Raw genomic sequence first — 23,963 nt, forward strand, 5'->3', positions numbered from 1 at the left:
TAAGGAAATTCCCATTCTAGCGAAGACAATAAAGGAGTTGAGTTTGAAGAAAACAGGAAAGAGAACCAGAGATACCAAAAGGATACATCTAGTTGGAAAAATTGCAGACATTATGATGGGTAAGATTACCATGCAAAAGTATGTGGATCCCGGTAGCCCTATTGTCAAGACTCATATTAATGGGGTTGAAATCCCAAATACTTTGATTGATTTAGGAGCCGCTATAAACATCACGAGTAGACAGACCATGGATCAGTTAAAGCTTCCTAACCTTCTCTTTACACCTACTTTACTGCAACTTGCAGATAGATCAATCATTAAACCTGATGGTGTATTGGAAGACATTCCAGTCTCCCTAGACTCTTGGGAATATCCAGTTGATTTTATGATTTTAACTCCCAAGAACAATCTAGGAGGACATCCTCTTATCTTAGGAAGACCTTGGTTAGCAACAGCTGATGCTTTTATCAGTTGTAGGTCTGGGGACATGTATATATCAGATGGTAATTCCACCAAGAAATTCAACTTGTATCCTCCAGCAAAGGCAATAACAGAAATAGGAGAAGATGAGTGGGTTGATGATGAGGATACTATTCAACCTGTTCTAACCATCTCTGAGATCAGTGAGGATAGTCAAATTCTAAATACATTAGAAAATTTTGAAATACCTTTAGAATATGACTCTACACAGTTTCAGTTAGATGCAGACATTGAATATCTCTCCTCTAGACAGATGTCTCTCTTCTCAATGGAAGAGTTTGGTAGTTCTACAGTTGAAATCCTTCCAGGAAAAACATTGAACATTAAGAAAAACTTGGAAAGACCACAACAAGAAGAATTAACTAAACTTTTGCAAAAACATTCCACTGCATTTGCATGGGAATACACTGACATGAAAGGAATCGATCCTAAGACTTGTATTCATCACATCTATATTGAAGAAAACAGCAGACCTATTAGGCAACCACAAAGAAGGATGAATCCAAACCTTAGGGAAATCGTGAAAGAAGAACTCCAGAAATTGCTCAAGGTAAACTTCATTTACCCCATTTCAGATAGCCAATGGGTTTCTCCCTTGGTTATAGTGCCCAAAAAGAATGGTAAATGGAGAGTTTACATTGATTATCGAGAATTGAACAAGGCAACCTTAAAGGATCATTTCCCTCTACCTTTTATTGATCAGGTACTGGACACTTTAGCAGGTAAAAAGTATTTCTCATTTCTGGATGGTTTTAGTGGGTATAATCAAATTCAGGTAGCACCTGAAGATCAAGACAAAACCACATTTACTTGTCCTTGGGGAACTTTTTCCTACCGAGTACTCCCTTTTGGATTGTGCAATGCACCCGCTACATTTCAAAGGGCTGTACTAGGAATCTTTTCAGATCTGATTCATGATTGTGTAGAGGTATACATGGACGATTTCACAGTTTATGGTAATACATTTGAAGAAGCTTTGGAAAATTTGGAAAAAGTATTGATAAGATGTAAGGAAACAAATCTTTCTTTAAGTCATGAAAAGTGTTTTATGATGTTTACTGAAGGAATTGTTTTAGGACATCATATTTCAGGAGATGGGATTAAGGTTGATAGATCCAAAGTTGAAGTTATCTCTAAGTTACCTGTTCCAAATTGCCAGAAAGATGTTAGAAGTTTTCTTGGGTTTACTGGATATTACAGAAGATTTATTGAAAACTTCACTAAGATAGCATCTCCTCTTTTCAAATTACTTACCAAAGACTGTGAGTTCAAATGGGATCCTGAGTGTCAATCTTCCTTTGAAGCTTTAAAGACTAGAATATCTGAAGCACCCATCTTAAGGGGGCCAAATTGGAAACTCCCTTTCCACATTTCTACTGATGCTTCAGATACAGCTCTAGGAGCTGTTTTGGGACAAAAGGATTTGATCCCTTATGCCATTTATTACACCAGTAAAAATTTGACTCCCACTGAGTTAAATTATACTGTTACAGAAAAAGAGTTCTTAGCTGTGGTACATGCGATCAATAAGTTTAGACACTACATAACCGGCTATGAAACCTTTGTCCATACTGATCACTCTGCCATAAGATATCTAATGAACAAACCTGTTACTAATGGTAGAGTTACAAGATGGCTTTTACTCTTACAAGAATTCAACATTACTGTGTTAGATAGACCTGGAAAACAAAACACAGTAGCTGATTTCTTGTCTAGAATCCAAAACACTAATGAATATTCTCCAGTAGAAGATAAGTTTCCAGATGAATACTTGTTTGCAGTAACTACCAAGACTCGTTGGTATGCAGATATGGCTAATTATCTAGTTACAGGGAAGCTACTTCTACACTTATTTCCTAATGAGAAAAGGAAAATCATTCAGGAGAGTTCACATTATTCTTGGATTTCTAATGAATGGTTCAAAACAGGGCCAAATTGTATAATCAGAAGGTGTGTTCGGGAAGACGAAATGCCTGACATCCTTAAGGAATGTCATGATGAACCATGCGGCGGGCACTTTGCTGACAAGAGGACAGCCTATAAAATCCTTTCTTTAGGATATTATTGGCCTTCTCTCTTTAAAGATGCAAAACAGTATGTTAGAAGGTGTGACAGCTGCCAAAGAGTTGGGAGACCAACTCCTTCAAATGAAATGCCACTACAGCCTCAGGTATGCATCGAACCCTTTGAGAAATGGGCTCTAGATTTCGTTGGACCAATTAATCCACCATCAAAGCAAAAGAAGTATATACTGGTTTGTACTGATTATGTTACTAAGTGGGTAGAAGCCAAGGCATTGCCTTCTGCCACTGAAAATTCAGTTGTTCAATTTCTTTTTGAGGATATTTTCACTCGTTTTGGTGTCCCAAGGGAAATTGTAACAGATCAGGGCAGCCAATTTACATCTAAATTGATGGAGAAGCTGATGGAGGAATATAAGATCAAGCACAGAACATCTACTCCCTACCATCCGCAATCCAATGGCCAAGTGGAATCTACCAATAAAGTTCTTGAAGGCATCATCACCAAGACTGTTCATCTTCATAGAAGAGATTGGGCGGAAAGGTTTCCTGAAGCCTTATGGGCCTATCGAACCACATGGAGGAACACAACAGGACATTCTCCCTATGAACTTGTTTATGGGAAGGAAGTCCTGCTTCCCATTGAGTTCCAAATCAAGACCTTCAAGATGGCAGTCCAATTGGGAATGAGCCTCTCAGAAGCCCAAAAACACAGAATGGACCAGCTAAATGAGCTAGATGAAATAAGACAAGATGCAATTCTAAGGACCGATCTAGTTCAGCACCAAAGATCTAAATGGCATGATCGTCATATCAAAGAAAGAAAGTTTCAGAAAGGAGATTGGGCTCTATTGTTTGATTCAAAGTTTAAGGACTTCAAAGGAAAATTTCAAACTCATTGGCTTGGGCCATATGAGGTTGATGAAGTCTTTAGTAATGGAGCAGTTCGAGTGAAAACTATTGATGAATTTCATACTCCTCTTATTGTGAATGGTCATCGCCTGAAAATCTACCAGAGGCCACTCTCAAAAGAGGAATTTGTCAAGTTGTTTAAAGAAGATTCCGCAATCAGGTTGGTGGAGAAGGATTCTTCTCCTCCATCAGCCTAATCTTTGGTTTTTGAAAAAAAAAAAGAAAAAAAAAGAATAAATGTATAAGCCTGAAAACCAATCTCTGATTGGTAGTCTTATGCAGAAAACCTGAGGTGAAAATCAGGGTCACCTGACACCTCATGTTTTCCAAAAAAAAAAAAATCTCTCTCTCTTCCATCTCATTTCGCCATTTCATCCACTTCATTCACCATCTTATTCATTCAACCACTCTCACTCCACCTCATTTCTTTCCATTCATCCATCCATTACATTCCATTCCACCAATAAAGTCATTGTCAGATTTATTTTTACACAGCTAAAGTTGTTTTGTGCAGTCAGAAGGGTATTTCTGCAGTTTCTGCAGCTGAGGAGCAATTCCGCAGCCAATACACTTTCTGCACCTGCATAAAAAAAAACACAGTCTGTTTAAAGAAGGAATCTGCAGTCCAAAGGTCATCAGCAAAAATTGAAAGGTCATGTAGCAGCAACAAACAATGAAAGGTTAATGTCAGATAAGCAAAAGGAATCAAAACGCGGACACCTAAGGTATGATCTAATTTCTAAACCTATGGTTATAACATTTTGCATAGTTTACGGGTTGTGTTTTTTGCCATTCAATGTAATGATTGCCAATCCTCTCCATTACTCGACCGAAATCCCCGTATCTCTCAGCCTTAACAGCCACCATTCATCACGATTTAAAAGCCCACACACGGCTGCGTTTCCATTTAAATTTTTGTACCTAAGTGACGTAGACAATTGTACTACGACTCTCTGCGTTATGATTCCGCAGCCAAATGTACACTCATGACCGAAGTCTAAGGACTTAACCATTTCTTCCCATCATTCATAACCCTCCTACGCATGTATTATCTCATTCACGCAGTTGTTTCACTTCCGCATTTTCCTTGCTTTCCACTACTCTGCCTTATTCACCACTCTGTCATCGTAACCATACTCTGTTTCGTTTCTCTCCTCTGCTAAACTTTGACCACTGTTGTGAATGTATTACGGCTGTTGTGTTGAAGCCGTAAGTCTACTGTGTGGAAACCACTGTTGAAACCGTATAACCCTTCCTCAAGAGTATTAAAACAGAGCCGTAAAACAGAGCTAGAGAATCGATGGGTAAACTTCTGAGGGCAGAGCCAGAGGGCTCCAAATTTCTGGAAGGATATCCCCAAGTCAAAGACCCTTTGCAAAAGGCAAATTGGCTCCAGTGCATTCAAAAATTTAAGGGTTATCATAGAGAGGTCACAAAGACTTTTGCACGTTCTTTCAAAGAGAAAGACAATCAAGTGGAGATAGGAGATCTGAAATTCACAGTCACCGAGAGCAGTTTGGCACAGGCCACTTCACTACCACAAACTGGGGAGAGATGGTTCAAAAACCGATCAGTACAAGACCAGCAATGGAAGCAAATTCTGAAGAATCCAGGTATGGACACTAGCATCTTTACAAAAGGAATCCCTGTTAATCTTGTCAAAGAAGAATGGACAGCTCTGCTTCTACTAGTACAAAAATTCTTTACATGTGAGGGAAGGTTTGGAGTTCTATATGTTTATCATGCCAAAATTATGATGCATTTCTTAGGAGAGCATGACATTAACCTTCCATACTTTTTACTCTCAAGCCTTAGAAAAATGTGCTCAATAGTCCAAAGAAACCCAAGAAACATTGAGCCACATTTATACCATCATGGGCTTGTCAAAATACTAGTTGAAGAACAATTAAAGGCCAAAAGGGATACCTGGGAAAGATTTCTTGTGAGAAACCACTTCGAAGAGGCAGGAGAAGCCTCTGTGCCTAGAAAGAGTAGAAGAAAAAGAGAAGAGGTTACCCCAGAAACTGCTGTCCAAGAAGAAACTGTCCAAGACCTTGTTGAAGAAGAAATGTTGCCCATCATTCTGAACATGAAATTGACCCTGAACCTGTTGTAGACATTGATCAAACAGCCCAAGGAATCATTACAGAAACCCTGCAAGAAATTGTACAAGAAGCTGCTCAAAAGAAAAAGGAGAGTAGGAAGAAACAAAAGAAAGATAAAGGAAAAGCCATAGCCCAAGAAACCTACCTTACTCCTGAGAATTCCAGTGAAGAGGACACTCAGCCATTGGCACATAGGTTGGCCCAACTTCATGAGGCTGCCCTTTCCAAGAAGATGCAAAAACAAAAACAGAAGCAACAAAAAGAAAAACAGAGCATCACCACCGTGAGAAGGAGCAGCAGGTTACAAAGCAAAATGGGGGCCACAAAGAACAAAGAGTCATTCTTTATTGACTTGAGCACACCTAAAAAGGTTGCTACAAGACTTGACTTTGAGAAAAGCTCTCCACATGTTGAGCAGGTTGAGACTATCCCTCCACGTGAGGAAAGTCCTTTTGAGCATGAGCCTGAATTTGAACATGAACCTGAATTTGAGCATGAGCCTAGTCCAAAGAGGTCACCAGAGATTGACCCAGACCAGCAGAGAGTATATAACTACTTGGAAACATTAGAACAAGCTGTTGCTGGTCCAAGCACTGTTCTACCTCTTGAACAACAAGTTCAATCACTGAAGCAAGAATTATTTGAGCTAGAGGTACTAAATCGCCACATCAAACAAGAAAATGAAAAACTGAAGGAACAGAGCAATGTGGACAAGATGGTCCAAGATAATACCATGCTTCATATGGGCCTTTGGCAAAAGGAAAACAAGAAGCTCAAGAATAAATGCAGGAAATTAAGCAGAGCTTTGATCAATTTAAAATTCAGATGTTTGATGAAAAGACCAAGAGTCAATGTGGCCACACAGAGGAAGAGGAGAAGACTAGATGTCTTAGCAGAGGCATCTCAGCAGGTGGATTGAACAATGTTTTCGTTGCATGAGGACATGCAACACCCTCGTAGTGGGGGTATGTAGAGCCTCTAACTTGCACTTGATTAACCATCATTACCTACAGCTTTTCCTCACTTATCCCTCTCTTTTGCTCTATTTTTCCGCATAAACTTACCCAGATCATTACATTTGATGTCTTTAAGCATAATTAGTTAACTTTGCTTATGTTTTACTGTTGGTTTAGATTTTTGACATATAAACAGAGTTTCCGCAGCTGTTCAGCAATTCCGCAGTTGTTCAGAGATTCCGCAGCCTTTTTGTTGTTTGATATACTCCACGTGTCTTCTCAAGGAATGGTCCACATGGGCATGTTGGGTTGGATGTACACATGGATCGTATGCTATTGGTTGAGCCAAACCAGTTACGTATGCCCTTGGTCAACGCAGGTATTCCCTCGGTCAAACGGTCAAGTTCTAAACGGTGGCATGGGAGCCGTGAGCAGTTGGGACACGGAACTATAGCTGGCACCTCCTCCACGCCACGAAGACAACTAAAGACAGGATCTAAACATAGATTTGTCCCCCATGATGACCGTTTCCCTCAAAAGTGCACGGAGTTGCCTACGTGTTTGCTGCACAAGTTAATTAGCTAAGACTGCGTGTTGCTGCGTAGTTAATAAATTAGGCTGTAGTTGCTTAGTTCACGCAGAGAGTAGTTGCCTCTGTGCTTATAAATAAAGCGTGTGCCAACGCTTATGGATTAGCTTTTGGGAATATTGTAATTGTTGCGCTGATTCTGTTATAAAAACTCTGTTTAGAAGGTTGTTCCTACAACACTTTTCACTGTATTTTGACATGCTGGTTTTATAAAAAGAAGACTATTCTGTTCACCTTTTCGTAGCTGATCTTTTAAGTTGGTTGCGTGGATGGAGGGCCCCCATCTATGACAGCCCGTGTACATAGTGTTTGATTTCATTTTCCTGCTTTCAGCAATTTCTATTTCTTTCATCATGTATAATAGTGTACCATTTGATCTCATGTCATTTCATTTCCAGCATTTATTTTAAAACTGATCAGTATTGTTCTTTTGCAGGTTTTTAACCCGGGATTGTTTTGTCTTTGTGTATTTGCTTTATATCTGATGGTATTTTCAGTTGACATATTCAAAGTTGCTGCCTTTACTATATTTTCATAGCTGATTTCTAGTTTAGTTTCTCAAAGTTGTATGTTAACATATTGATGGTCTCTTTATCATAAGTTGTTCATCTTTTAGAGATCAGAATACTAATAAATTACAGCTGGCTTTGAGTACTTTTTAGACTAATCTTTAACTACTTCCTAATCGTGCTTCACATAATTCCATATGCTGAAAGCAGAGAGTTAGGAAGAGCTGAACATTATAACTAGTCTTTAAAGTAGATTTTTCTCATTTTTGATCACTTTTTCAACTCATCTCTAACTACTTCCTAATCGTGTTTTACATAGTACCATATGTTGGAAACAGAGAGTTAGGAAGAGATAAACATTATCATTGGTTTTTAAAGTGGTTTTCTTACCTTTTTATTTGCAGCAGCATGAATAGTGTCTAGTGCCATTAGAAAGTGGTTCTTTGCTTTCAGTTTCATTTCAAGTTATTTCTTTCAAGCTTTTTCTTTGCAAGTTTAGAAGGTAGTTAGAAATCACCTGTAACACACACTCACTCATTTAGAAATCACCTTACACACACACTCACTCATCTGTTTATAAAATCTCCATTCCATCTTAGGAAGATAAATTGACCACAAACAACACCCCCAAACGACAAAAAGATCTAAGAGGTTGCTTAAGTACATATAGTACACCTTCACTTCATCAGCTTACGAGCCCCGGGTTGACAATTAATGACATCAATTTAGAAACACTAAATTGACTAAACAATGACTATGCGCAAAAATATTGTCGACACATTCTTAAGTCCAAAAGGCATTACAGTATACTGAAAACATTCCCACTCGGTTGCGAAGGTCGTCTTACTCCTATCTTCCGGTGCGATCTTTATCAGATGATATCGAGAGAACCCATCAGTAAATGAGTATGCTTCCTGGCCTCCTACATTATCCAGCATTTCATCGGTGAACGGAGTCGGAAAAGGATCATGTACGCAAGCATCATTCATCTTCCTGAGGTCTACACATATCCTTATTTCATCCTTCTGCTTCTTTTCTTGAATGACCATGGGACTTACCCAATCGGACTCCTCTACTACTTCAATAATACCCGCTGCAAACATTTTGTCCAACTCCAAGCGAACCTTTTCCTTGTACTTAGGGTTAAGGCGATATGGCCTTTGTTTCATAGGCTTCGCATCTAGTTTCAATGTTATCTTCCTCACTCCTAAATCACCTATTATCCCTTTCAGGTCTGACAACTTTGTAGGGAACAAATATTGGTATTCGCGGAGCAACTCAGTGACCTTATCCACCGTAGAATCATCCCAGTAGTTCCCTATCTTCACAAACTTCGGCTCCACCTTTGTTCCAATATTCACTTGTCTAGTTTTCAGCGACACAATGATATATGGGTTCGCTATCTGCAGCCCCTCAACTTCACGGTGACCTTTTGTCTCTGGGATATTAATGTGCCTTGGGTCCTCCTCTTCTTCTTTAGTAGTCATATCGTAGGACTCCAGCGCATGGCGCAACTGGGTGGGCCAATCTGATTGAATCAAATCCAAGGGATCCTATGGTATTCTGAAGATCGTCGCCTTGACCTCCTGTAATGCTTCATCGACAAAATCAAATCCATCCTCAAAGCTAATGGTCCCATGCAATACGTCCATCAACTTTTGAATGCACCCAATCTTGATCTCGCCCCATTATCTTATAAATATGATCTAAATCATCGTCACTTCCATAATCATGGACTGGTTCAGTATAGCACAGTCCTTCTACAGGGTCCAGAGGTACTACTACGTGGAGCGATTTCCTCTCAAATGACATTGTCCGCTTCTTCAAATTGATCACCCCATTCATATCAATATCCCAATCGATCCTAAGGAGTGTGGGGTAGGGATTGTTTTCATCGACAATCTCTGTCACTTCGAAATAGGCTAGTGTGCTTGCACCTCAATATCTATTGTCACTCCCTGTAGTCTTCCCATGGGGATAATCTTTTGCTGATTTGCCATCCTCAATTGAATAGGAGACCACTGTAGCGTAGGTCTCCCCATTCTCTCCCATGTCTATTTTGCCAAAACATTCACATCTAACCCCAGATCCAGAATCACTTGGTCCATTTCATACTCTCCTATTTACGCGACAAGCCTCACTCACACCCTGTTCTTACCTTATGTTTACCAATTTTCCTGACCACGAGCGGTCCCTCGAGAGCATTTTATTTACCAACACATTTATTGATCAAATCTTGTAATCCTTTGACAGCCTTGCTATCATGTAGCAGCTTCATACAAGTCTCTAAAAAGGTAGTAAGCATGGATGGGTTCCTTTCTTTAGACTACTTATCCTGACTTCCTGAGGTAGAACCCTCAGCAAAGCTTTTCTTTACTTCCATGAAGGTATTTTTTGCACGTTCTAGATCAAAGCCAACCTCCTTCTCTGAAGCTTTGCGAACCCATTCGCTTTCTTCAGGCTACTTTCCCTTATCTTCGCCAGTCGTCATACCACTTCGCAACACTATATTCACATTAGAATCCTCTTTGCGGGGTTCAGACCTCATGATCTGCAGCTTCTGGGTAGGCTGCTGAGGTTGCGTCCCCTTTTCGCGCATCTTAGCTATTAATACAGGGCGGTCTTCTTGTTACACAACATGTTTTCACTATGCCTGTACTCCCCATCCACGATCTTGGAGGACCTCTACGGTGAACCCTACATGCTTTCCCATCATGAAGAAACTACCAGTATGTCCCTCTTCATGAGTAGAATAATTCATGTTTGCATCATTTCCCAAGAATCTTCCTTTTATCCCAGTTTACAAGACCGATGCTACTGACCAATTTCCTCCTCACGCTGATTCGCAGAGATTAAAACTAGCCCTAGTGTCATACGAAGCGACTGAGCCATTTTTTAGTCACGTCGATCCTCTTTTGGCAGGTTTTTTAAATATGGTGTCAAAGCTTCCAGCTCTAGAAGCTTTGTAACGGAAGTCTGGTAGATCGTTGGGTTGGGTGGAGCTGAGGAAGTCAGTTTGGGCTCCTTTCCCCTATTAGGATGGAAGCACTCAAGAGATAAGACCTTCTCCCATGATGAGAGGAACCATCTCCCATCCATCCAAGCTATATAAACCTCTCTTTTCCCAAGCTAAACTAGTTTTGGAGTGAGTTTGAATGATCAACAAGACATCTATAGCTTGTAGCTTTCTAGTGTATTTTTGAGGTAGAATAGTGTGTTTTGGTTTAGTTTGATACTAGAGGAAAGAGGCCTTAAAACTTATATTGTTGGGGCTATCCATGAGATGTTAACAGAAGTGTGGGAACCCGATACGTCAGAGGAGATTAGCAACATCAAGGCATTGGTTGTAATCTCTTTCTGATTTATATGAATACAACTATTGATTGATTTCCTACATGAAGCGTTATTTTACACCTTTATGGCTTAATATTCCTTGACCTATTAAGTAGGTTGAATACAAGATTGCATGTTATCACATTTGTTGTTGTTGTTTGTTTGCTTGTTTCAGGTATTCGAAGGAAGGAAACAGAAGATAGATGGAGTGAGGAAGCAGGATCATCACCAAGTGGAATAACGTTCTAAGAGGTAGGCCCTCTTAATTGATTCTAGCTTAAGGAGATTTTCCATAGATTGTTTGTTTGTGGCTAGACCCGCTCTCTCAAGCTAGAGGAATTGTTTGTGTTCGCACTGAGAATTTACCTGCACCACAAATTGGCAACCATACTGGGGAGCCAATCCTTATGTTTGATTGATTGTCATTTTATGGTTTTGTGTGAACTTTTCTAGTATCACCATTTCCCTTTAGTGTTCTCTGCTTTGCCTGGTTTACTGCTCTGAGCCTGAAATTTACAGTGGCAAGTTTGGTTTTAGCCTTTGAATTTTTTTATTTTTTTCCTTGAATCCTCAGTTACTGCATTTATTTTTTTGACAGTCGCGCCAATCAGTGCGATTTTCTCAAAAACAGTCGTGCCGAACCCCTTTTGGAGTTTGTTGTCAGTTAGGTAGTCGCGTCGATTCTTGTAGCTGAAGATCAGGGTTTCCCCTAGATCATAGCCAGTGTGTCTTTCCCTTTTGATTTCTATCTCTCAGCTTGTTTTGATTGTGTTATCCTTGACTGGAACGCTCTTATAGCTTGGTTTGCATGCTTGTTTGATTTGAATTTTCTTCACTTATTTTCTTGAGTTCTTGGATGGTGTATAACCTTAGGGCATCTAGGTCGTCGCCCATTCACCCGTTTGCGTGCTCAGCAAGTCAAGTCGATAGTCAAAGTTGCTCCTTGCATTTCTTTTGATTAGTCATTTTGTTGCTTTGATTTCCATTTAACAAATTTGAAAAGTTTTGTTTGTTGTCTGAGCAACTCTTTTCCGGCATAGATCACATTGATCATCTTGTTTTTTGTTGAGTCTTTGCTTCACTGGTTTGAAAGGAATTATCTTTTGTGCTTTGCATTTGCTTATGATTGATTGTATTGGAAATGTTTCATTGAAGTGTGAAGTGTTTGTGAAAGATTCATTCCGTCATTTCATTGAAAATTTCATAATTATAGTTTACTGAATCAATATGTTACATTAGTTAGCATCATTGAAGATTAGAGTTGCATCGTCATTTGCATTGGAAAAGAAATGAATTCTCTTTACTAGTGAAAGGACTACTTGAAGTACGTTTGATAGGAAAGTTAGGAATTGGAAAGAGTTTTTCATCATTTTGCTTTGGAAAAGCGAAATAGTGAAAAGGTAATTTTTGCTTTCGATTGCTTGTTTTGTTGCATTTGAGTGTGTTTTCTACTCTCATTAGCATAGACAATTCATTGAATTGAAAGGGTCTTGTCTCATTTAGCTGCATATAGGTGTTTTTTGAGTCACATCGATAAGGCCTTAAAACCGAGACATAATATCAATATAAACTCTAAAATGTATTTAATTAACCTAAGGTGCATTTGAAACCTAACGATCACATTTAGAAGGTCTAGGCTAGAGACGTGTTCCGGCTCTTTAAACCTAGGAGCTGTCGTTCACTTCGGCACTAGACAATGCTAGTACAAACTTGTGCTCCCCGTACCGTCGCGTATATAAAGGAATACCCCATTAGGTTGCAATAATTTATCCATTGGAATCCGATTCTGCTGCCTTGTAAATGTGATACACCGAACACAACATTCGAGGAGATTGTCTGCCCGTACTTCTCGGTTCACCGGGAGGTATTCTACAGTTTACGGTTTTTGGTAATCCTTTTTGCCTAGATCATCCTAAATAGTCATTTTGATATTTTTGACTCCCTAAATATAAAATATCACCTGAGCACTTGTCCTTTCGAGTTTGTTTCAAACCAAAAGTGATAAAGTCACCTTTGCTTCTTTCTTGACTCTTAAAACATGAAAGAGCACCAGTTTGTTTTTACGTCTTAAAAAATTGTTGCCCACGATCATATAACATCCATGTTAGTCTTTTTTTAGACCACATCATGAGTATACCTTTAAATACATTTTAAATCCTTGAAATTAATCTCTCTTCTGGTTATTTGAGACAAAATCATCGTGGCCGAACCAACTAGTTCGCCTAGTTCCTCTTCCTCTCCTCTATCTGAAAGATTGTTTGAGGAGCCTTTTCCTAAATTGCCACAGTCATTTGAGGACCAAGGTGTTGAGCTTGGAATTGTTTTGAGTATTTAACCTTTGTCATCTCGTCCTCCTCCTTCAAATACTGGGTCACTTTCTGACATTGGCCCGGAATCTCCGGATAATCCTCTCCAAACTCCTGAGGGTCTGTCGACTTCTGAAGGTCAGCTTGGACTGGTTTTTTATCCTCTGAACCCTTTGTTCGATCCTATTGTGATATCACCGCAACATCTGTACAGTCTGTACGATCAGCTGAGTATTCCTTTGGAATTATCCCCTTGAACATCTTCGGTAGTCCGTCGTCGCATGTTTTCACCCATGGAATCAAAAGGCGAAATATCGGTCTCTTCTCCGGGTCATTCGAAGGTTTCCACTCTAGGCACAGTCGAGGAGCAGGAATATCCTTTCCCTCCTGAAGGTTTCCCTTACATGGGAATCATTCTGACCAATGTTCATCTTGAGTTATCGCGTAATTACGTGACTTTAGCTCAATTGGTTTTAGGCACGCCTACTGCCTCATCACTATATCACAACCCTATCTGGGCATCTGGTGTTATGCCTACCTCAGGTTCGTTCATTCAGAACCTGACCTCCCAACAGACGGTGCTTTCTGCAGTTACTTCAGTCTCAGTGCAACCCACCATTCCAAATCCTCTTGTTTCTTCAGTCCAAGTAACCCATTCGGTTCAACTGACGATCTCGAGTCATGTCTCTGTTAGTTCTTTGATCCCTCTAGTGAGTGGATAGGTTGTGCCATCACATGGGGGGGAAATTTTGAATGTGTCTATGATGTTGGTCCTGCTAGATCGAGCAATGTCCAATACCAACAATTGAACCTTATTGGTCCATCTGGGTCAAGTAACATCCAGTACCAACAACCTAATATGGCTCAGGTTCAGTACCAACCTCCTTATGTTCCACATGGTTCACAAGCGATGGTTAATCCACCCTACATCCCTTAGCCTGGACCTTATGTCCAACCTGGTCCGTCCGCCGCGCTTGGTGGATATGGCCAGATACAGTTCAGGAACTTTCAAGGTGTTATTCCGGGAACTGTTCAAGTACCTTTGTAGCAACAAGGATAGCTCCTGCGACAGCAAGGGCAACCTTCATTGCAGCAAGGCCAGATGATGCCACAACAAGGACAACTGCAACAACTGTAGGGGCAACCCTCATAACAGTCGCAGCAAACCATGCATCCATAAGTGCAGTGTGTGCCGCAATCCTCCTAGCCTATGCCTTCGCAAGGTCAACCTCTGCAGCCACAAGGAAAACTTGTACAACAGCAAGGTCAACCCTTGCAGCAACAAGGTCAACCCTTGCAGCAACAAGGTCAACTCGGGCAACAACAACCCTTATACTCATATCAACAGGGTCAACCCTTGCAAGGGCAAGGCCAGAGTCAAGTCCTGCAGCAAGAGGCGCAAAATCCTTATGTCCAAGGGCAACAGGTTTAGCTCCTTTTTTCCAAGGACAACAAGTCCAAAATCCTTATGTCTAAGGGCAGAAAGTGCAAAATCCTTACGTCCAAGGGCAGTAGGTCCAAAACCCTTTTGTCTAGGGGCAGTAGGTCCAAAACACTTACGCCCAGGGACATCAGTTACAAAATCCATATGTCCAAGGCCAGTAGGCTCAATAGCCTTTTAACCCGTATGTTGCTTATCAATAGCCTATGGCCAGAGAGTTTCAAGGCTTTCAAGGTCAAAATCCTCCCTACGCGCAAGGTAACCTATAGTGGGGGCAAAATCAAATGCCATATGGAAAAAATACTCCAATATGGGGACAAAATCCTTATCAACAGGGATGGGCCCCGCCAGTTGGGCCCCCTTATCGACCTAAAATGCCTTTCAATACCCAATTGTTGTTCTTGGCTACATTGTAATTGCTAAATGTGTCTAGACTCGCGAATGACCCAATTCTTCATTCGCCATATTGGCCTCCAGTTCCATCCAAGATTCTGAGCGATTGTCCGAAGTTTGAAGGAAAGCAAAAGAGGATCCACAGGCCCATGTGATGACATATCACCTCTGGTGCTCCTCGAATTTCTACATTGATGATTCCATTTGTCTTTGACTTTTCCAACAAACTCTTACCGATGTTGAAGCCAAATGGTATATCGAGCTACCTCGAAATACCTATCATGACTTTAACACTCTCGAGATGGCCTTTGTCACACATTTCCAGCTACCGGTCTGCTATGAAACTAGCACCCATATGCTAACGTTGCTCAAGAAAGACATTGCGACCCACATCTCTTATCACATCCATGATTGGAGACGTAGGCGTTGTCTGATTAAGTTTGAGATTGTTGATCAGTTGTTGATCGAGTGGTTCACCAAATCATTTGTCAACAAAATTGCTAAGGACATAGCTATGGGTGGATGCATCACTGAGGGACAAGCCATCATGCGTGCCTAGTATGTAGACCTCGTCTATTCACAATCTGACACGTTATATGATGTGTTACCCGATGTGCCCAGACCATCATCTGATCTGATGACATCTAAGTCTCTAGCTACACCTCCTGTTGATGGAGTAATTGGTTCAGTGACTTGGACCCTTGCAAAATCTTCTTCCAAACAGAAGTCGGTCTCCAACACTGCTCCTAATGATTCCTCTCGCAATTCCTCTAGCCCTAGTAAAACCTTGGAGGTTCATGCTGTCCAGTTTACCGCAGCTTATAAATCCTCTAAAGGTAAGAACAAAGGCAAAGGAAAGGGTAAAGTTGATGCCTCGAAACAAAGTCCTCCTAAGTCATCTGATGGTGATGCTTCTCAAGGGAAGCCCAAATATCCATGACTCATTTGTGACGAGGACCACTCTACTAAGGATTGTCCCAGAAGGTATGAAATTAGTCGTTTGCTCAAAGGGACCCCAGTTGTTCTGAAAGAGCCCTTTCTGTCCCAACAGACTCAAATGGTATACCAACCTCAGTCATCCTCTTCCTCAGATTCACAAGTGTTCATGATGAGTACGCTGATTAACGTGGCTACCAGGTCAAAATATTATCAAACTCCTACCTTGATAACAGGGAAAGAGAAAGAAGGTACCCCTTCTTCTTCTACCCTATCCAGTTCTGGTCCTCTCCATATAGAGTGACCTAATCCTGATTCCACCATTCGACCACCTTCTCGAGGTGTGCTACGAAAGTCCTCATACAATCCTAATGCTCAAGCCGCTCAACATTATAACATTGTTGAAGATTTGGCTCAAGCGCCATCAGCTATGTCTACTCTCGAGGTCCTTCAAAGCTGTCCTTCTCAATGGAAATCATTATTGTCGGCTATTGGGGGTATTGATCTAGCTGAATCTAATGTCATATGTTTTGACCCGGAAAACCACGTTCTGCGTTTACCGCATTAGATTTCCTTTCTCATTCAGGTGATCATAAATGAGAAAACCATTCATATGACTGTCATCGATGAAGGTGCTTCTACCTGCATCATGTTTGTCGCTTGTTGGAAGGCAATTGGTTCTCCTACATATATATATGTCGATAATGTTTGTCATACATCAAAGCCCCAAAAAAATAATATGTGTGTTCAAATACATTAGTGGCTCACAGGTCTTATACATCCATGGCTCGTAGGCCTAAAAAATGTGGAATGCTGGACCTATGCACTAATGATGCTCATGGTAGCATGTAACTGCTCACACTACACGAGTCAGCAGTTGGCGGATCCAATCTGACACACTCACCATAGGCCCCTGATACTGGCGTGGGACATCACCCATCTGGGCATACTCTCGGATACCGTGGGTCAATCCCTCAAGGTTCTACGAGATCTCATCCTCATTGTCGCTTCCTTCCTGATACAGAGCGACATCAAACTACCAAGCAATGAGCCTAGAAATCAGGGACATCTCAGCAGAGAGTTTTGGTCCAACATTTGGATTCATAAAATCAAAATATCATGAACAAATATATCTAAAAAACAATAGAATAAAATAAAAAATATCCTCCCCCTCTCGGAGCGCCATATCCGGATCAACACGGAAGTTGGTATCGTTGTAAGGCCAACCCTCCACTACGATCAACTGTCGTCATAGTGACGAGAAGAAGACGGGCTTATAGGACATCTGTTGGCCCTCGGTAATCCTGGGCATCAACGCACTCCAACGAACCATCCGTGCGTCTCGTGGAAATGGCGATTCCACCTCAGTGAACTAGTAGTGAAACAACGGAACCTGCTCTAGGAAGAAGGTCACTAGAATAGAGCCATAGTAGAACCGCTTCAGGTTTCTTGCCTTAGGTTTTGATAGCCTGCGCTTCATGTTGACCTTCATAGCTTCCGCCCAATTAAAGATAGTGGGCGCCATACAATCGATAGCATACTGAAACTTTGACTTGTTGGTCTCATGTTGCGCTTGAGCCCCAACCACTTTGTTTATGGTCAACAATAACACTGTCAGCACAAGATCCCGAATAGTCATGACTCGATCTTAGCACTTTTTTTATTTGAGTGCTTCTGGGCAGTGTTCTGCAAGTAACATGGTCACATTTTCCCCAATAGGCCTTTGCTGATATAGATTGGTTGGATCCCCTCTTCAGAAAAATCTTGTGATGAAATAAATGTATAAAGTTTCCAACTCCAATTCTTGATTACAAATCATGAAAACTTCCTGATTCACATCCCAAAGACTGATCGGATACAGTAGAAATTTGGGTTAAGCCCATAGATCTGGTGTAAGGAATAATTTTAGGAGCCCACAGTTCCTCAGAGCATTCAAGAAATTTGGGTCTACCATTGCTTGAGTGTCAATGTCCTCATGCTGACGTTCCTTCCAATCCACCATTTTTCACGATTTTGCCCCTGCAAAAACCATATAATCAAGTCAATAAACATCTTTGTCCATAGAAATTTGGATTCAATTGGACAAATTAGGCAAAAAATTGAAAAAAAAAATCACGACGCCGGTGCGGCTATTTTAAAAACAATAGCACCAATGGCGTGCTTGACAGTTTCAATAACCCTCGATCGGCGCGATTCCATGCCTGGAAATTGCGTCGATCGAGGGCGATTTTTTTTGTCACAATCTCCTCCAAAATCCAAAAAAATGGTTAAAAACAGGTAAAATAAGCATGAAAATGGAGCTTAAGGTCTTAGCTCTTACCTACAACTAACGGCTCGACGAATGGCCTCCCGGATCTCCTGCAATCTGCTCCTGAAAAACTAGGGCACAAGTGGGTAAAAAGCTCTTCACACAAAGGTAAAATGGTAAATGGTAAAAAATAATTACTTTTTCCTCATTTTATTCATTTTTCATGAAACATTAGGGTTTTAAAAGTATTTTTGACATATTTTTCCTCAGAAGCTGGATAATGCATTTACCTTTTGTGCAACGACAGGTGACGGGATATCGATGATGGTACTGGAGTCGTGTTTAAGCTATTTTCTTGACTTGTAAAACTCAAATGAAAAGATCACCGAGTATTTTTCCCTTTTTGACTCGTAAAAGAGAATAAAAATGGGGGTCCACTTTCAACCTCTTTTTCGACTCTTTAAACACGAAAAGATTGTCAAGCTCTTGTCATTTTGAACTCGTTAAAGGTTGTGAAATGTCGTTCACCCAGTACACGTTTACCCCTTTTGCGGGTTGGGATGAACTATTTACAAAAAAGGTACTCCTTGACTGAAATGGTCAAGCGGTTCTTTCAAGTATCATTTTCTACCTTTTCGGGCTCGAGAGACACAAATGTATGAAAAGGAACCATATGGAGTTTTCTTTTCTGAGACTTTTTCAAACTCTCTAAACATGAAAAGATATTGAGTTACACCTTTTTCGGACTCGTTAAAACATTAAATGGCATTGAATTTGTCGCCATGATGAATGTGAGCTTATCCTTCGTAGGGCTCATTAAACTTACTAGGTCAGATTCGTTCGAAGGATGAACTTGTAGTGCAAGCACATGCTATCCCCTTCAAGATTGCGATAAAAAAATAATTGGGGTACCTGCCAGAAACGGTGGGGGGGAATTGGAAATTCTATCAGTTGTGTCGGCAACTTACTCTTGAACATGACACTTTCTGCTTCGTGTCGAGTTGGGATATCCTCCTTTTCATTATTGACCTTCCTGGGTTGGGCCATTCATTTTTTCCTTCCATTTGATCTCTGCCACGTCATCATGACCACCGATCCTATGGATCCAAAAGTTGCCAAACTCCGGGGTTGTGTTGCCTATATGTTCAAGAGTTAGTCCTTCTACAGTTACACTTACTCTTGATTCTCTGTAACATCTGAAATCATTTGCATCCCTTTGTCTAGTGACGATGATGTGGGATACATCATGGCCCTCCTTCGACACGGTCGCTTCGTGTTGACTTCAAATCATTATCCAGGAAGCTGGTCGAGAGACTCCCTTCCAGTAACTTAGAGGTTGCATGCCCTAATGGCAAGTTCTTCGCACTTGACGACAAGCTCACATCATTGGCTTTTGATCGGGTGATTTCGCAGGTGTTTGACATCAATTCCTTTATTCACATTCCGTGAACTGTGTTGCCGGTACCTTGAGATCCATTGTCATTATTGGTGGTTTCTCTTGCACTTGTTAACGGTTCACATCATTGGTCGGTAATCAAGTGACTTTCTAGCATGTTCGACTTCAACACATTCATTCACACTTTAGGATTTGTACTTTGATCGGGTCGTTTGCAGCGCAAGACCCTAGGCTCAAATTACACCATTCTGGGTTGTGAGGCAATATGACATGATCATATTGATATACATGTCTCTTTCAGATGGATGGTTGCGACCACACCATGAGTTGTTATATGTGATCCTTCTCATTATTGGATGGTTGCGACCATACCTTGGTTTCATTATGATCCTTTCTATTGGATGGTTGTGCCCATTCCTTGGATCCATTTACGTGATCATTCTCTAGATGGCTGTGTCCATACCACGATTCATGTATCATTTGTTAGAGTTTTCAGTGATGTACATGTATCTATGCTTGCTTGCAGGTTTTCCAACGACGAAGTCCGGTTCCCTGCATCCACATGTAAAGCATTTCACCCCTAAATCTAGTTCGACCTTCATGATTTAGGGGGAATTTGTTACACATCATTTTGTCACTGTCCCTGTACTCCCCCTCCACGATCCTGGAGGACTTCTATAGTTAACCCTACATTCTTTCCCGTCATGAAAAAACTCCCAGTATGTCCCTCTTCATGAGCAGAATAATGCTCGTTTGCATCATTTCCCAAGAATCTTCTTTTTATCCCAGTTTACAAGACGGGCGCTACTGACAAGCTTCCTCCTCGCGCTGATTTGCAGAGATTAAAACGAGCCCTAGCGCCGTACGGAGCGACTGTGCCCTTTTTCAGTCACGTCGATCCTCTTTTGGCAAGTTTTTTAAATATGTTGTCGAAGCTTCCAGCTCTAGAAGCTTTGTAACAAAAATTTGGTAAATGGTTGGGCTGAATGGAGCCAAGGGAGTCAGGTTGGGCTCCTTTCCCCTATTAGGATGGAACAAAATCAAGAGATAAGACCTTCTCCCATGATGAGAGGAACCATCTCCCATCCATCCAAGCTATATATACCTATCTTTTCCCAAGCTAAACTAGTTTTGGAGTGAGTTTGAATGATCAATAAGACATCTATAGCTTGTAGCTTTCTAGTGTATGTTTGAGGGAGAATAGTGTGTTTTGGTTTAGTTTGAGACTAGATGAAAGAGGCCTTAAAACTTATATTGTTGGGGATATCCATGAGATGCTAGAAAAAGTGTGGGAACTCAGATACGACAGAGGAGACTAGTAACTTCAAGGCATTGGTTGTAATCTCTTTCAGATTTATAGGAATACAACTATTGATTGATTTCCTATATGAAGTGTTTATTTACATCTTTATGGCTTAATGTTCCTTGACCTATTAATTAGGTTGAATAGAATATTGTATGCTATCACATTTGTTGTTGTTGTTTGTTTGCCTGTTTCAGGTATTTGAAGGAAGGAAATGGAAGATAGCTGGAGCGAGGAAGCAGGATCATCACTAAGCAGAATAGTGTTCTAAAAGGTAGGCCCTCTTAATTGATTCTAGCTTAAGGATATTTTCCATATATTGTTTGTTTGTGGCTAGACCCACTCTCTCAGACTAGAGGAATTGTTTGTGTTCGCACTGAGAATTTACCTGCACCACACTTTTGTTGCGTGATCAAACTGAGTACAGTAACGACATAAAAAGTGCGTCGAGTTCGTACATTCTCGTGCGCAGTGTGCTGACCCTCCACAATTGTAGCAAATAACTTGTCCCCGACCTCTCGCAAGTCCTCCTTCGCCTCGGCTTCGTCCATGCCCTTGATATACCCCTCGCGCTCCCCCAGTGCCTTGATCCGGAGGCTGAGTTTCAATCTGCATCCGATACACAGGTGTTCTGTCCATCATCAGCTCATAACTACGGTAGTTACGCTCATCGTGACCCACTGATTTGCAGAAGTTGCAGAAGGGTTGTTGTGGTGTCTGTACAAATTTCTGCAAAAAGTGACAATTGTTTGTCACATGTTTTCCAACTACCTGACAGATAACACACCATAGTGTGGTCCCTGTACTTGGCCCTTCTTGAGCTTCTGACCTCAGAGGCATTGACCCTCCTCCTGCAACATAATTTGCAAAGACAAGGCAATGATCTTTATCATGCCCTTAACTCTTACATTTCCAACACCAAACTTCTTCACGCACCTCAAGCCGAGCCGCTCTATCTTTCTTCAGACTTTGGAACCCTAGGCAAAGATTTTGCAACTCCGCGTGAATCTACTGAACTCCCAAAGCAACATCTTGAATTGGTGTCTCATGCAATCTCATCGCAATTTCCAGGGCTTCAGCTTGGGTCCCATTCTTTTTCTTTGGTAAAGCAACCCTTAGATGAGGCAAGAGTGAAGCCACAAACCATTCGTGGTGTTGTCCATATGTAAGATTCATGTTGGCTTCGCGGATCTTGCATTTCAATCTCTGATCCACATCCCAGGGTGTCTCGCTAGGCTTCATCATGATTTCCTTGAATCCCACAATTGATTGCGCTTCAGATTTGGGTCTATTGAATTCCTTATTCAACGCAGTTTGAATGTCTACCAATGCAGCTGTCGGGTTATCGGTGCAATACTTAATGTACCATGTTAGCGCGCGATCCTGTAAAGCAGTGACCAAAATTGCTTTCTTCATCTGATCATCTGTAATATTCTGAGCTTGCCACACAACCTTCGCGATGAACCAAAACTGGTTCGGGTCCTCATTTCCCAAGCCCTTAAAAACGGGCAACTTCACTATATTTTCCATATTGAATGGTGGTGGAGGTGGAGGTGGTGTGGGCGAAGGTGTATGTGGTGGAGGTGAAGATGGAGGTGGTGTGGGCGGATGGGGTATTCGCGGGAACCCTTGCCTTATTAACTCGACAACACTCTGCGCAGAATCTTATGCTGCTCCTTCATCGTCACTCAGAGGAGGCTCAATTAGCGAGCTATATTCAGGACCTGTCCTCCTTCTATCCATGAATAAATTTCCACTTCGCATAGCTCCAAACATCAAGGTAATTGCATACCCTGCTTTTCACACAAGAGCATTTTAATCCAAGTATTCAAATACGTTAAATACTTACCTCGCGGTCCCTTGAATAAGTGTTGCTCTGCTTTGCTGTAGCTGACCGAGGTATCGACTGCAAACTTTGTCACAAATCCCTCAATGACACGATCAAGTCAATGATCAACAGCGTGCATGGTCTTATTTCAGAGGCTTCCAATCTCCGCATTAGCTCCAGGGTCCAAACTATTGGATCGTCAAGCCTCCACCTTCCCTGGACATCTGCCAATTTAGTGATCCACTCGTATAATTCGATCGGGAAGGAATAGAAGAAAATTTCATGGATTTCTGTGTACAGGTATCTATCCAACCACTGTTCTTTTTTCAATCGCGGATTTCTGTTTTCTTGCGCCACGAATTCGTGAATCTTTCTATCCAAACAGTCTTCAATTTATTTCTTTGTTGGATTCCAGTGATGCGACATCACACATCTCTTTATGCAGATCTCGACAATAGAACAATTTGTTGGCTTAATGGGTCCTGACCCAGGTTCAGAGTTAGGTTTTCCAAACAAATCCCTACATAACTGGCCCTTTCGGCATCAATCCACGGAGCGCGGACTGAAGTCTCACCCGAAGCAGTATGAGGGGATGCTGGAAGAAAGTTTTCGCACTCGGAGATGGTTGTGATGTTGTTTTTATACCCTTTATCTGGCTTCACACAGATCGATAATCCCTTAAGGCTTATCGATATAACTCCCTCTTACTAGCCTCTAGCCCTTCACAAAGGTCTACAACTGTCTTTCGCGGACCCTACATAGGTAAATCTACCACTTACGTGCCTCTGTAATTACTCCTAAGTATTTTATTACCCAGATCGACTTAAGTGTCTGATATCTTTAACATGTATTAAGATATTCTTTGCATAAACATATATTATTACTTACGTTCATTTAACGATGTAAACCATGCATAATCGCGCATAATATAATATTAAATCATAAACACAATATTCATCACAACATAAATACATTCATTCATAACCAAAGTAAATGGACAAAACACATATATTTCCTGAATAATCTCTTTATTGATACTTCAGATTTGCTGACAGACTCAAGACTACCCTGCGCACTCAGGTGCAGGTGTTCGCGCACTTAACTGTGGACTCTACTCTAGGCCTCTACGCACACAGTTGAAAAGCCTTTCTTCTACTCCAAGACTCTTTGCTCTTCACTTCTAATGACCCATCACATGCATCAACAT

This window comes from Pinus tabuliformis, chromosome 9 (assembly GCF_031772625.1).
Source record: "Pinus tabuliformis cultivar Carrire ecotype Pingquan chromosome 9, CPIR1, whole genome shotgun sequence".
NCBI classification, from domain to species: Eukaryota; Viridiplantae; Streptophyta; class Pinopsida; order Pinales; family Pinaceae; genus Pinus; species Pinus tabuliformis.